The sequence below is a fragment of the Schistocerca piceifrons genome, chromosome 1 (genome assembly GCF_021461385.2).
Source record: "Schistocerca piceifrons isolate TAMUIC-IGC-003096 chromosome 1, iqSchPice1.1, whole genome shotgun sequence".
Taxonomy (NCBI): domain Eukaryota; kingdom Metazoa; phylum Arthropoda; class Insecta; order Orthoptera; family Acrididae; genus Schistocerca; species Schistocerca piceifrons.
The window spans coordinates 175,837,958-175,853,189 of NC_060138.1; the positions used below are offsets into that span (position 1 = coordinate 175,837,958).

The 15,232-nt window shown below is 49.7% G+C and overlaps 8 non-coding genes across 8 annotated transcripts; all 8 read right to left on the minus strand.

Moving 5' to 3' along the window:
* Nucleotides 1-391: 391 nt before the first annotated feature.
* Trnah-gug lies at nucleotides 392-463 on the minus strand. Its single transcript has one exon. It is a non-coding gene; the product is annotated as a tRNA-His (tRNA).
* A 371-nt stretch (nucleotides 464-834) lies between these two features.
* Trnae-cuc lies at nucleotides 835-906 on the minus strand. Its single transcript has one exon. It is a non-coding gene; the product is annotated as a tRNA-Glu (tRNA).
* Nucleotides 907-1,184: 278 nt separating this feature from the next.
* Trnal-cag lies at nucleotides 1,185-1,265 on the minus strand. The gene has a single exon. It is a non-coding gene; the product is annotated as a tRNA-Leu (tRNA).
* Nucleotides 1,266-1,345: 80 nt separating this feature from the next.
* On the minus strand, nucleotides 1,346-1,427 carry Trnal-aag. Its single transcript has one exon. It is a non-coding gene; the product is annotated as a tRNA-Leu (tRNA).
* A 287-nt stretch (nucleotides 1,428-1,714) lies between these two features.
* Trnah-gug lies at nucleotides 1,715-1,786 on the minus strand. The gene has a single exon. It is a non-coding gene; the product is annotated as a tRNA-His (tRNA).
* Nucleotides 1,787-7,732: 5,946 nt separating this feature from the next.
* Nucleotides 7,733-7,804, minus strand: Trnah-gug. Its single transcript has one exon. It is a non-coding gene; the product is annotated as a tRNA-His (tRNA).
* A 371-nt stretch (nucleotides 7,805-8,175) lies between these two features.
* Nucleotides 8,176-8,247, minus strand: Trnae-cuc. Its single transcript has one exon. It is a non-coding gene; the product is annotated as a tRNA-Glu (tRNA).
* Nucleotides 8,248-8,525: 278 nt separating this feature from the next.
* Nucleotides 8,526-8,607, minus strand: Trnal-cag. The gene has a single exon. It is a non-coding gene; the product is annotated as a tRNA-Leu (tRNA).
* Between the last annotated feature and the right edge of the window lie 6,625 nt (nucleotides 8,608-15,232).

The following is a 15,232-nucleotide window of genomic DNA, read 5'->3' on the forward strand; positions in this document are numbered from 1 at the left end:
CTATACGTAACGCTACGGCGGAGCGGAAGACTAGGCACGTCCACACTGCACGGCGTCTAAAGCGGAACTGAAACCAGCGCCTTAGACCGCTCGGCCACGCTACCTGCGTCAGTGTTCTTCGCTTTTGTGGAAACAGTGCGCGACACAGCTCCCTGTTCTGCTGCAACTGGCTGCTCATCCATTGCACCTCAAACAACTGCCCTTTTCGAATAGAGATTAACTACACAGGCAGCTGCCCGCGCTCTGGTGCGGCGGCATTGCGTGTTGATAATGAACTGGTAGTGCCACCTGCAGCCTGCGGAACATGAGTGAAAAATGAAGAGGGCACTGTGATTTCAAACACTGAGTCACAATCGTCACTGCAGCGACAGCAAGGCAAAACTTTAAAATTTGCCGTGACCAGGATTCGAACCTGGGTTATTGCTGCCACAACGCAATGTCCTAACCACTAGACGATCACGGCCACGGAAGCACCGCCGAGAGCAGTTCTCGCGACTGCAAGTGGCGATGCACAGCAAAGCTCAGTCCACACACCACTGTGTCTCCCCACAGCTGTGTCAGACGCGGTCTCCATTACATGTATACTGGCAAGCGAACGTGTCTGCGCTGTTAGGACACTAAGCAGTGTGGTTAGCTGCATTCAACCCCCGTGGCAATGTCTTGCAGTCCTCCAGCTCTGTTGACCACAGGTAGGTGCCTCGATAAGAGGTGGATACATGTCGCATCGCTCTCGCCGTCACTTGTCACCACGAATCGTACTTAACGTAGTTTTCTGCAAGCGTCAGTCGAGCTAAGTCGGGACAAGTCGCATAAGAGGAGCAACAAAATGCGCATTTCCGGTACCGGGAATCGAACCCGGGCCTCCTGGGTGAGAGCCAGGTATCCTAGCCACTAGACCACACCGGATAACGACGCCAGGGCTCCTCCAGCGAACACAGCAAGCTATACACAATCTACTTGACGACAACGGCAAAAATAAGCGTTTCCACTTTATAGAACGTCGTGCTCTGGACACATTTCGTGGAGACGAACGCCAGCAATCGTGACACCAAACTGCGCCTGTGAATCCTGTCGTTGCACCACGCACTGTGCTGCTACGACAATTTAAGAAAGAGACGCTCACGGCTTGCCGCGCTGTTTTCGTCGCGGGTAATCAGTGCTACGGCTTCCGAGACAGAAAACATTGGCAGCGGTGGGATTCGAACCCACGCCTCCGAAGAGACTGGTGCCTGAAACCAGCGCCTTAACCGCTCGGCCACGCTACCTACGCGCCACGGCGGTCACAGGAGCTGCGTTCTTACCCACGAGACCACACCGCAATGGCACAAAAACGAGAAGTAAAAATTGGCAGCGGTGGGATTCGAACCCACGCCTCCGAAGAGACTGGTGCCTTAAACCAGCGCCTTAGACCGCTCGGCCACGCTACCTGCGTCAGTGTTCTTCGCTTTTGTGGAAACAGTGCGCGACACAGCTCCCTGTTCTGCTGCAACTGGCTGCTCATCCATTGCACCTCAAACAACTGCCCTTTTCGAATAGAGATTAACTACACAGGCAGCTGCCCGCGCTCTGGTGCGGCGGCATTGCGTGTTGATAATGAACTGGTAGTGCCACCTGCAGCCTGCGGAACATGAGTGAAAAATGAAGAGGGCACTGTGATTTCAAACACTGAGTCACAATCGTCACTGCAGCGACAGCAAGGCAAAACTTTAAAATTTGCCGTGACCAGGATTCGAACCTGGGTTATTGCGGCCACAACGCAATGTCCTAACCACTAGACGATCACGGCCACGGAAGCACCGCCGAGAGCAGTTCTCGCGACTGCAAGTGGCGATGCACAGCAAAGCTCAGTCCACACACCACTGTGTCTCCCCACAGCTGTGTCAGACGCGGTCTCCATTACATGTATACTGGCAAGCGAACGTGTCTGCGCTGTTAGGACACTAAGCAGTGTGGTTAGCTGCATTCAACCCCCGTGGCAATGTCTTGCAGTCCTCCAGCTCTGTTGACCACAGGTAGGTGCCTCGATAAGAGGTGGATACATGTCGCATCGCTCTCGCCGTCACTTGTCACCACGAATCGTACTTAACGTAGTTTTCTGCAAGCGTCAGTCGAGCTAAGTCGGGACAAGTCGCATAAGAGGAGCAACAAAATGCGCATTTCCGGTACCGGGAATCGAACCCGGGCCTCCTGGGTGAGAGCCAGGTATCCTAGCCACTTTTTTTTTTTTTTTTATTTTATATATCCACCACACAGCCACTTCAAAAGAAGTACAGTACTGAAATTAAAATCCTAAAACATGACTATATAATGTAGACTGCTTACTGAAATAAAGGTTAAAACACGAAAACTTCAGTCCTGGTGTAGAGAAGAAACATACATAAAGGCGGCAAATTCAGAAACAGTATAAAAGAAAATGGCTCACACAGGTGACCTTAGCCAACACCCTCTCTTTCAAATGTCAGGCTAAGCATATTGGCAAAATCATCTCGGAGGCCTGGCAATCGCAAGCGCTGCCAGTAAGCAGTAAGCATGTACTGCCGAAACGCTAGGTGTCCATCCTCTTCATGACAACTGTTGACAAAATGTACGAAATGGCCAATCAACCACATGACGGTATGGAGCTTCGTCCGCGGAAAAAAGGAAGAATCGGGCCGGACGATGATGTCAATAGTATAAGCGGCTTCAGCAGACCTAGTGACAAAAGCAAGTTGTTTCCTGAGCCAACGCCAATTAGCAAGGTGCCCACAGCAGGTGAATCGATGTTCAAGGGTATCCAGGAGACCACACCGAGTACAGGTGTCCGTGTCAGAAAGACCAATACGGTGCAGTCGTACATTGGTGGGAACCAAATTATTTATTACCCTATACCACGTGGACGCCACGGCCATAGAGTGGATCGGCAGACTAACGTTCTTCCAGACGTTCCTCCAGGACACGGATGGAGACGCCAGTTCTATTGGATTGGGACTGGCCAGCCCCTCCCAGCGGGCAATCAAGCTCTTGGTCGTTGGCACCGGTCGCCGCAAGAAGACGTCACCGAGGTAACTCACCGCAATGTAAAATTCCCGAATGTGTTTCAACTTAACATTTAGGCGTCCGACATCGACAGGTGGAGCAAGGCTCGCCGGACGCACAACAGTAAAAAGCCTGGATGTAATTGAAGTCACTTCTTGCGTAACAATTAGAGTCGTTCGGCGGACGTACAAAGCAGACGCCTTGCGAGTAATGTCAGAGAGGCCCAAGCCTCCGGAGAGACGCGGTTTCGTCATTACCTCGTAACGTAACTTGAATAGATGGCCCTTCCATATAAACCTGCTAGACAATTGGCGCAACCTTTTCGCCACCATCATGGGAAGTGGGAACAGCTGAGCAACATAATAAGCTTTACATAGGACGTAGGTGTCTAAAATTCTGACTTTTTGCAAAATGGTAGCAGAGCGCTGACAGATTTCCAATTGAGAGCCGCCATTTTTAGAGGACACCGATCAATGATAATCCCCAAGGACGTATGGCGATCGACAAAAGTGGCCCAAGGGACGTCAGCATCGCGAAATCCTCGAATATCAAGGAACTTACATTTACCCTGATTGAGACGCGCTCCAGAGACACGACAGTATGCATCAACTGCCCCTTTCAACAACGGGATATCATCTCGGTGACGGAGGAGAACAACGACATCATCCGCATATGCCTTAACCGAGAGCTTCCCACCAGAGAGGGACATACCCTGAAGCTTGAGAGCAATAGTCCGAAGCAGCGGTTCCAGGGACAAAACGAATAAAGACATAGAGAGCGGACTACCCTGAGGCACTCCGCGGCGGATAGCAATGGGCGGCGTCAGCTGCCCATTGACAGACACCCGAGCTGTTATTCCCCTGTACAAATTGCCAAGAACACCACGTGATGAAGCGTTAAAACCTATTGTACCTAAAACACGATCTAAAAACACATGACTGACGTGATCAAAAGCCTTATAAAAATCAAGGAAGGCAAAGGCACAATGTACGTTTGTAACCGCCGCAACCGAGACAACATCCCGATATTCGGCTACTGGTGTCAGAATAGATCTATCATGAAAACAACATTGATGTGCACCAATCACACCCCGAAGCAGAGAAGACAGCCGGCTATTGAGCGCTCTAGCAGCTGTCTTATAGTCAAAATTCAGCAATGTGAGCGGACGAAGATTGGCAGCAGATAAACGACCAGAGGACTTCGGAATTAAAACAATTTTCCCTACTTTAAAATCGGCAGGCACATCCATCCCTCTGACAATCTCATTTAAAATCTGCGTAAAAATGCCACCCAAAAGAGGCCAAAAACGGAGATAAAATTCTTTAGGCAGGCCGTCTGGACCCGGCGATTTACTGGACGGAGAGCGAGCAATAAAATCGAAAACATCATCTACCTGGAACTCCCGGAGAAATTCGCCGTTCGCGTCAGGCGCGATCGTCGCAGTTAGATCCCCAAAGACATCATCCGAAAGAGACTCACCAGAATCATCGGCAGAATAGAGACTAGTGTAATACTGATGAAGAGCACGAACCATTTCCTCCTGTGCACTAAGCTGTCGCCCATCATCCACCGTAAGAGAAGAGATGAAGGAGCGACGACGACGAGTCTGATGCCGTAGCAGGTGGTACAAGGATGTCAGTTCACCTTCAACAAGAGAGTGAGGTTTCGACTTAACTCGCAGACCATCCATCTGTCGTCGTTTAAGGCTCAAGAGCTTGGCTTTAATACGACGAACATCATGGATCCGCAGTGGAGAGGTACCCGCCGCGTCATATAGTTCACGCAGGACAGAGTAGTAATATTCATACGTGTTCTTAAAATCACGCGTCCTAGCAGCACAGTAGAAAATCAAAGTCTGACGAATCTTGGGCTTGGCAAACGCAGTCCACCAAACCAGCAAGGAGGGGTATCGCGGGACAGAGCGAAGACATCGCTCCCACACGCCACTTATAACATCATCCATAGCACTGTCGGCAAGGTGGGAAACATTTAACATCCACTGGGAACGATAAAGTTTTGCAGGTTGGCGACTAAGATTTACAGTTGCAGTAAAAGCACAATGGTCAGAAAAACTAGTAGGAATAACATCGACAGAAAGAATTTTATCACATAAAAAATCAGATAAATAGAATCTGTCGAGTCTACTGCATGAGGACGCGGTAAAAAACGTATATTTCACCAGGGTTGGATATTTGTGTTCCCAAACATCACGCAGATGCATCGTACGAACTAAGTCATGTAAATCACGGCAATAATTAAAATTGGGGGACTGGTCTGCAGGGCGTAAAACACAATTAAAATCGCCTCCGAGCAGGAGACTCCGAGGACTCTGGCGCAAAAGATAAATAAGCTCTTCTTTATAAAAGCGCGATCGAGCCACAGTGTGACCCGAACCAGAGGGGGCATACAAAACAACGAGGCGGAGATCAAAAAGACGACAACCAATCCCACGGCCAGAGTCAAGGAATTCAATGTCAGTAATAGGAATGCCCTCTCGAAAGAAAAGAGCAGTTCCTGTTGAATATTCCGGCGCGACATTAAAAACAGTTTGAAATCCAGGTAGAGAGAGATCAGAAAACAACACTTCCTGCAAAAACACTACGTCCGCACAGGCGTCGTAAATAAACTGCCGCAAAGAGGCAATGCGAACGTCGGACTCAATACGGTTAACGTTTAAGGTAAGAAAGGTGTATGCTTGAACCATAGAGAGAAAAGCGAGAAAACAAATCACCTACACCGACGCACCAGCGTCACAGTCCATAGCAGGGGTGACGGAGGCATCCGAGGGAGGGGGACTGCTACCCCGTTCCGCGGATCCCTTACGTTTCGGTTTTTTACGAACAGCATTAACGTTCGGCTGAACGCGTAACTTGCGTCGGCTGACGGGCAAGGAAACTTCAGCCGCCGGTGACGTAGGAGGGTCAAGTTCTGTATCCGACACCACCCGCGCCGGTCCACATGCGGGATCCGGGGTCGCGGGGGAAACATCCGACAAAACGGAATGGTTAACACCTGCACTAGCTTCCGGCAAACATGGACTGCACGGAGGCGAAACGTGAGCAGGAAGGTCCGAGGCCGCAGAGTTGGAAGGAAGCGGAGCAGCTCCGCTGGCAGAGGTATGGGGCAGCGAAGCAGGAAGTTGTCGCGGCTCCACTTGTTGTGACATCGAAGTCGGTTCGGAAGACGGCGCCAACAGGCCCGACCGACGACCCGACTCGAGAGAAGCTGCGTCGGAGGCCGGAGGGGCGCCAGCAGCCGCCACCGGAACCGCTACCTCAGGAGGGCAGGGAGCAGCTACAGTACACAGTGGCTCGGAGGATGCCGGTCGCTCGGACTGGGGCATCTCAGGGAGATCCTCATCCGTACTATTTCCATCGTGTGGGCGACGCCTCTTATTATTCAAAAGTGGCACACCCACCTGAGGGACAGACGGAACAACATCAGATTTAGCACGTAAAGGAGGAAATTCTGTGTCAGGGGTGCGCAAAACCTGTGGCGGGGCGCTACTACCACTGGACTGTGCTACACCAAGAGCAGAACCACCTGCAACGAGGTCAGCGACCGTTAACTTGCGACGCTGTTCGAGAGAATTTTTTAAAACAAAAACTCTCCGCGGACAGTCGGTACGCACGTGACCACTTTCATTGCACAAAAAACAGGTGCCAACCTGACCACTATATGTTACATGGACACGATATCCACCGATCTGCAGGTGAGATGGAATATTCTGCTTAACGTGCATTTCGACTGAACGAATACCACTGTAACATTGCAGGCGATGTTGGCTTGACCAGCGTTCAAGGCGAATGCTCTTTACATCACCATACTTCTGTAGACCCTCCTTAAGATAGACATTATCCACCTCCGGTGGAAGGTTGTAAACACGAACATTGGTATACGTGATGGAAGCATTGGAAAGCAGCACGGTACTTACAGAATCATCCCGATGCCGAAAGAGAACTTGATGACCATATTTAGAAAGAATTTTATCAACCTGAAGTGGGTCCATAAACTTAACAAAGAAAACATACAGTTCGGTATCAAAATAAGCAGTGTGCACCTGATCCGAATGAACACCAAAGGTATCTACCAACCAATCATGAATCTCAAGAGAACTAGGTTGCACATGGCGGGTCGACTTGTCAAAAGCAAAACTAACTGTAGCCTGACGAGGAATAACCTGGGACGACATTTTCAAAATATGTGGTCGAAACCGCTACACAAAAAACACTGAAATAAGGACAGAAAGTAACACAAGGTACGAAACAACGACGGAGAAATACTCTCAGAAGTTGCAACACAACACGTAACAAAAACGATAGTCCACTATACGTAACGCTACGGCGGAGCGGAAGACTAGGCACGTCCACACTGCACGGCGTCTAAAGCGGAACTGAAACCAGCGCCTTAGACCGCTCGGCCACGCTACCTGCGTCAGTGTTCTTCGCTTTTGTGGAAACAGTGCGCGACACAGCTCCCTGTTCTGCTGCAACTGGCTGCTCATCCATTGCACCTCAAACAACTGCCCTTTTCGAATAGAGATTAACTACACAGGCAGCTGCCCGCGCTCTGGTGCGGCGGCATTGCGTGTTGATAATGAACTGGTAGTGCCACCTGCAGCCTGCGGAACATGAGTGAAAAATGAAGAGGGCACTGTGATTTCAAACACTGAGTCACAATCGTCACTGCAGCGACAGCAAGGCAAAACTTTAAAATTTGCCGTGACCAGGATTCGAACCTGGGTTATTGCTGCCACAACGCAATGTCCTAACCACTAGACGATCACGGCCACGGAAGCACCGCCGAGAGCAGTTCTCGCGACTGCAAGTGGCGATGCACAGCAAAGCTCAGTCCACACACCACTGTGTCTCCCCACAGCTGTGTCAGACGCGGTCTCCATTACATGTATACTGGCAAGCGAACGTGTCTGCGCTGTTAGGACACTAAGCAGTGTGGTTAGCTGCATTCAACCCCCGTGGCAATGTCTTGCAGTCCTCCAGCTCTGTTGACCACAGGTAGGTGCCTCGATAAGAGGTGGATACATGTCGCATCGCTCTCGCCGTCACTTGTCACCACGAATCGTACTTAACGTAGTTTTCTGCAAGCGTCAGTCGAGCTAAGTCGGGACAAGTCGCATAAGAGGAGCAACAAAATGCGCATTTCCGGTACCGGGAATCGAACCCGGGCCTCCTGGGTGAGAGCCAGGTATCCTAGCCACTAGACCACACCGGATAACGACGCCAGGGCTCCTCCAGCGAACACAGCAAGCTATACACAATCTACTTGACGACAACGGCAAAAATTAGCGTTTCCACTTTATAGAACGTCGTGCTCTGGACACATTTCGTGGAGACGAACGCCAGCAATCGTGACACCAAACTGCGCCTGTGAATCCTGTCGTTGCACCACGCACTGTGCTGCTACGACAATTTAAGAAAGAGACGCTCACGGCTTGCCGCGCTGTTTTCGTCGCGGGTAATCAGTGCTACGGCTTCCGAGACAGAAAACATTGGCAGCGGTGGGATTCGAACCCACGCCTCCGAAGAGACTGGTGCCTGAAACCAGCGCCTTAGACCGCTCGGCCACGCTACCTACGCGCCACGGCGGTCACAGGAGCTGCGTTCTTACCCACGAGACCACACCGCAATGGCACAAAAACGAGAAGTAAAAATTGGCAGCTTTTTTTTTTTTTTTTTTTTTTTTTTTTACTTTTTTTTTTTTTTTTTTTTTTTTTTTTTTAAACGAGAAGTAAAAATTGGCAGCTTTTTTTTTTTTTTTTTTTTTTTTTTTTTTTTTTTTTTTTTTTTTTTTTTTTAGGGCCTCCCAACTCCCCTTATAGCCCGGCCTTGCGCTCTCCAATTTATGCCTTCTTCGGCGAGCTTCTTTAGCTATAAAAGAAAACGGTGCTTCTTGCAAACAGAAAGGATGAATTGTTGTACTGTCCATTCAGCTGAAAAACCGTAAACTCTTCGGTATGGTTCCGTGAGCGTCGACGTCCTCCGGTAGACGTTGGTGGTCAAGATGATGTGATGGAATCGGAGATACTGGGTGGCTTTGAGGAAAGTTTCTTGTGGCTGTTTACCGCTAGCGAAGCATCGAAGGAAAACTAAAAACCCTCTTGAATTGAAAGTGCAGGCCTATAATGACAGCAAAGCAGTCGCTCGGCGCCTACACGCCTTAAAATAAAAAATGAAAGAATAACAGCGCATCAGGCGCTTGCCACCTAAAAGCAATAAAGAAAGAAGAAAATTTGAAAAAAAGAATAAAAAATCAAATTACTGCCTGAGTTAGTCCTCTCAGTAACAGGGAAGGAACACCCTTCACACGTCCCTTGATATTACATTCAAAATGCTTCGTGGCGGCCATTAAAATAAGTAATGAAAAAAGTCACAAAAATTAAAAATATCGACACATGTCAAAGGAATGAGTAGACTCACAAACGTTCCGAACTGTCCGGCGGATCACGAAAAGGAAAACACAATCCTCTCCGACGTGTTAAGAAGAAAGTAAAAAAAAATCCACTTTTCTTAAAAACCAAACAATCTCCGTGGCAGCGCGGTGCGCAACGCCACCGTGAATGTACGTCAATGACGGAGGAACCAGACGGTATAAAAAATGAATAAAAACAGAAAAAAATCACTAAACGACAACGAAACACAAACACACATGAACACAGGATAAAACTTTGTTAAACTTTTCGTCGTCGTTGCCACGTTGCAGTCCGGCACAAGCAGAAGCATCGTACTTGTTGAATGTTGCACTGTTCCTGTAGCATTCAATTTACATTAACTACGTATCCGGACCCGGAGACAATGCAAAACACAGAAGGAAAAAAAAAGTCGCAGCAGTGCAGTGTTAATTACAACAGTTTGTCGTGGGCAAATGCGAGTGCAATTTGCAGAAAATTGGCAAAGATTTTGTGATAATCTTTCCTGGTTTTAATGAGGTCATGTTGCGTGGACAAATGAACTAGATAGGCATAGTCGTCCGTAAGTCGCAATTGCAGGAGGGCGAACACAGTGTGAGCCACGATCCATACAGTGGCGGCACGCTTCGTATGCGGATATGGGTTGAAGTCTGGGATCAAAGCCGTGTCCGCAGAAAAAGCGGCAGCGCTGGTCCGGTTGATAAGTGCGAGCATCCTGGCGGCAATGTTCCAAATCGACAGTGACCTTTGGCACACGAAACGATGTTCTAAGGTGTCGTCTTGGCGACAGTCTTCACACAAGCTCGATGGAGATAAGTGAATGCGGCGCAACTTTTCGTTGGTGGGGAGAATTCGGTTAACCACTTGGTACCAAAAGCTGCTGACGTCCGCTGACAGGAAGGGAGCGTGAACGTGAGCCCACGCCGTCCTCCACGCAGATCGCGGGTAGCGCGCCTCCATCTTATTACCGACTGGCCGTCCTCTTAGTCCCTGGTAGACACGTTTCACAGTCCGTGTTCGATAGTCGAGTACATCGGGGGCAAGATAACTTTTTTGAATGTAGTATTCTCGAACATAACGCAGCTGAAACGGTATTGCAGTCGGGTCGAGAGGTGCCGCTGCAGATAGAGGCCGATGAATAGCGAACAGAACAGCTGTGGGGCTCGACGGATCCTGTTCAATGGTGACGCTCGTCCGATGAAGGAGCAACGCTGCGGCTTTCATAGCAAAATGAATGAGGCCGAGTCCACCCTGTTCGCGCGGCAAAGTACATGTTTCGTAAGACACCTTGAAAATATGTCCCCGCCACAATAGCCAATAGACTGCCTGTGTTATGGCTCTGCCCAAATTCTTGGGTACCTGAAATAACTGAGCGAGGTACCAGGCTTTGCTGAGCAAGAAAACATTTATTAAAATCACCCGCTGTGTTAATGCGAGGGTGCGAGTAGCGGACAGGCTAGCCATAGCTCGTATGCCATTTAAGACAAGACGCCAGTTGTAGGACGCTGTCTGTAACAGATTGGCGTGAAAGCGAACACCCAAAATCTTGTGTTCCTGCTTCACTGTAAACCATGGGCGTTTGAAGCCCCGTGTCGCCGCATATATAGGCAGAAAAACCGTCTTACGGGTATTGATGCTCGCACCAGATGCACGTTCATACTGCGTAAGAACAGCGCGTATTGTATCAAAGTCGGTAGCCGAGGACACCAAGAGGCCAAGGTCGTCAGCATAAGCGCGACAAACGTGCTTCTCATCCCCAATACGTATTCCCCTACAAACACTGTGCAACTTACGCAACAAAGGATCTAAGGAAATGGCGTAAAGCGCCATTGACAGAGGGCACCCTTGTTTGACTGAACAGCAGAGCGGAACAGGTTTCGATAAAAGCCCATTGATACTAATCCGTGAGGTGGAATTTTTGAAAAGGTTAAAAATCATAGTTATATACTTTACACCGAAACCAAACTTCTGGAGCACCCGTCGGAGATATAGATGGCTAACTCTGTCAAAAGCCATTGCAAAATCGATAGATAAAATGCCAAAAGGAATCCTATTCGTCGAAGCATAGGCAATGGCATCTCGGTATGTCGACACAGCACCATAGAGAGTGCGTTGAGGTACTGCACAGTATTGAAAGGGACTAATCAGTTTCTTCATAACCAGCTTCAAGCGGGAGGAGACACATTTGGTGAAGAGTTTGTAATCACCATTAAGAAGGGTGAGTGGTCTAAGATTGCACAGTTTCCTGGTGACTGGAACCTTTGGAACCAAGACCACAATACCTTCCAAGAAGGACGCAGGGACATCCACACCATTTAAAATTTCATTAAAAACATCAGTCAGGGCAGAGCCAAACAAGTGCCAGAAATGCATATAAAATTCCGGTGGCAACCCATCAGCGCCCGGTGACTTATTCTGGGAACACAGTTTTAAGACATCACCCACTTCGTCCACGGTAAAGTTTTCTGTGAGGCGACGGCGATCCGCTACGGATAAGACGTACGGAACGTCGTGGAGAAGCGCGGAAATCGCGGCAGCATCAGTGTATTTCTCACTGAAAAGTTCGATGAAGTGACGGTGGGCCTCGGCAAGAATTGCCGCCTGGCTATTAAGCCGCGCACCGTCAGCTGATTCCAGCTCTGTGACGTAACGTCGCTTCGCGCGCCGGCGTTCGCGCAGCTGATGAAACACGGAAGGCGCTTCATCAGCCAGCGCCCCGGGGGCTCGGCTCCGTACGACAGATCCGCGTAACGATTCCCTTTTCAAATCCAGAAGACGGAGTTTGATACGCCGAATTGTCGCCATCCGAAGAGCGGGATTAGTTGTGTGCAGGTGGATGGCATCATTTAAACAGCTCTCGTAAAAGTGCAATGTAGAACGCTCCCAGTGAGCAACATCCTGACCGAACTCCAGGATGGCCTTGCGTAATGCCGGCTTAACAAATTCTACCCACCAAGACAAAGTGGAGGCATATAGACCGCGATATTTCAGCACCCTCTGCCACACACGCACGATAACCGGCGCAAAATGTGGATGTGAGAGATGTCGCACATTAAACTTCCATAATCGACTGGCGCGGGGTTTAATCGCCAACAGAGAATGAAAGCGGCAGACATACGCACAATGATCGGAAAAAATCACGGGGTGAACAGAGGATTCCGTAAGACAGTGCTGTTTATCACGAGAAACATAAATCCTATCGAGCCGACTCCTTCCCGTGGGATAAAAGAAAGTAAAGCCCACGTCCCGCGGGTGTAAATAACACCACGAGTCAATTAAATTCATCTCAGTAACGAGCGTCTGTAATTCTAGGCACTTATAAGGCCGTGGCTCCTGATCTCTATCGTCCAGCACGCAATTAAAATCGCCGCCCATGACTACGGGCAGGTGGGGGCCCTGTAAAAGGTGACAAATGTCACTGCTATAAAACACACGGCGACGTGGCTGCCCGTCGGCACCAGAAGGGGCGTACACGTTAATATATCGTACGTTGTTGATCGTGCAGGCTACACCACGACCGTTAGGAATTGTGGCGACATTACTATAATCATGACCAACACGAATTAAAATGGCAGTACCACAATTACACTCGATATCAAAGTTCAAGAGCACTTGATAGCCCGGAATGGAGTGAAGTATATCTATCACAACCTCCTGCAAAAACACTACATCAGCAGCAATGTAATTTATAAAACCCACAAAACTTGCAAACTTCACAGGCGACTCCAACTTATTAAGATTAATAGTAGCCACAACTGATGGAGGGCTTGCTACCATAAACAACAGGGAAAAACAAAGAAAACAAATTAGACAGCAGGAGTGGACCCACCCTCCTCCTCCATATCGTCTGCCCAGTCACAACGTTCAAACGGTGCAGCTGAAGTGGGCGGTTCTTGTGTGGGAGGTGCGGACGCGGAATCCTGTGAAGGGGGACGCGTGCGACGCTGGGGGGTGTCTTCCGCCTTACGCTTAACCGAAAGTTGTGCCGGGTTCGTTGCCTGAGACGTCGTAGTGTCCATTGCTAGATTTACATCAGAGTGGTGCAACATTTCCTTTAACTGCTGGACAACCTGTTCCCGCCTGTCTGCCGACACACTTGTCGTAGGCGCCGGCTGACTGCTCGCCACAGGACGCTGTGGACGACGCCCCGTCGCAACCGACGGCCGTGATTCGACTACGGGGCGGGGCAAGGGCTTGTGCGCCGGCTTTTGCACAGATTTTTGTTTTTGTTTTGACTTCGGACGGGGAACCTGCTTCCATTCCGGAGACGGGCTGCGTTCTCCGCGAGAAAAAGACCGTGTGTCTAAAATCCGCGAACTACTGGCACTGCGGAAGCGGTCAGTATTGCCACGCCTCTCCGAAACACTTTCACGCCTTGGCTTTGGTTCCTGTGAGGCAGGAGCCGCGTCCGGAACACCCTGAAGCACGGAAGTAGATGGTGACGAATCCACAACAGCAACAGGGGGGGTAACCACCTGAACGGGTTCTGATCCGGTCCGCTCCGGAACTACTGGCCCAGCCGGAGGCGGAAGCAATACAGTAGCTACGGGAACTGACTGAGAAGAAACGGACATGTTTTGAACAGAATCAAGTCCGGTTGCAGTGGCATCGACATCCATCGCGACCGCATCAACTAAAGGCGTTGCCGTTTCTGCGGAACGTGCCGGTGAACGGGGAACACCTAACAACACGGCCGCGTACGACGCGTCGTCATCTTGCCCACGGGGCGGTAACTGCACAGGGCGCCTACGCCGAGGACAATTTTGCCGAAAATGGTCGGTGGCATTGCAATAGGAACACGTTTGCGGCTGACCACTATACGAAATAAAAGCCCGGTGGCCGGCCATAACCAAAAACGAGGGAACGTGCTTCCTCACAATCATCTTGACACTACGGATACCGTTCTCAACCTGATATATGTAAGCGGACGACCACTTTTCCTTCGTAATCGACAAAACTGTGCCATAAGGCATAAGGCTACGAGCTATTGTCTCATTCCTAGTCTCAAACGGCAGATTGAATACCCGAACATTTCGAATACCAAATCCAGCATTCGACAGAGTCACATTGCTAATTGTCCCATCAGAGTGTTTGAATTTACGTACGCCACCGTTTTCACTGACAAGGGCATCGCACAATTCCGGACATTTCAATTTTACAAACAAAGAGTTCAGGAACGCGTCTAATTGCAAGCCTAACACATCACTTTCAGGAATTTTCAAGTCATTTTTCATCCACGAATGAATTTCAAAAGCAGACGGTCGGGTTACGTTTCTATCAAACTCGCATTGGATATTATTTTCTCGGTCTTCGGAATCCATGTTAACTTACAGTTCAGCTGACTAGTGCAGCGAAGAAACAGTCACCGCGATGAACCGCCGCCGACCGCGAAGCACACGTAAACACCGCCCGACACGCCGGAGCGAGCGCGCGATGTGTTCGGGCCCACGACTCCGAAGAGACTGGTGCCTTAAACCAGCGCCTTAGACCGCTCGGCCACGCTACCTGCGTCAGTGTTCTTCGCTTTTGTGGAAACAGTGCGCGACACAGCTCCCTGTTCTGCTGCAACTGGCTGCTCATCCATTGCACCTCAAACAACTGCCCTTTTCGAATAGAGATTAACTACACAGGCAGCTGCCCGCGCTCTGGTGCGGCGGCATTGCGTGTTGATAATGAACTGGTAGTGCCACCTGCAGCCTGCGGAACATGAGTGAAAAATGAAGAGGGCACTGTGATTTCAAACACTGAGTCACAATCGTCACTGCAGCGACAGCAAGGCAAAACTTTAAA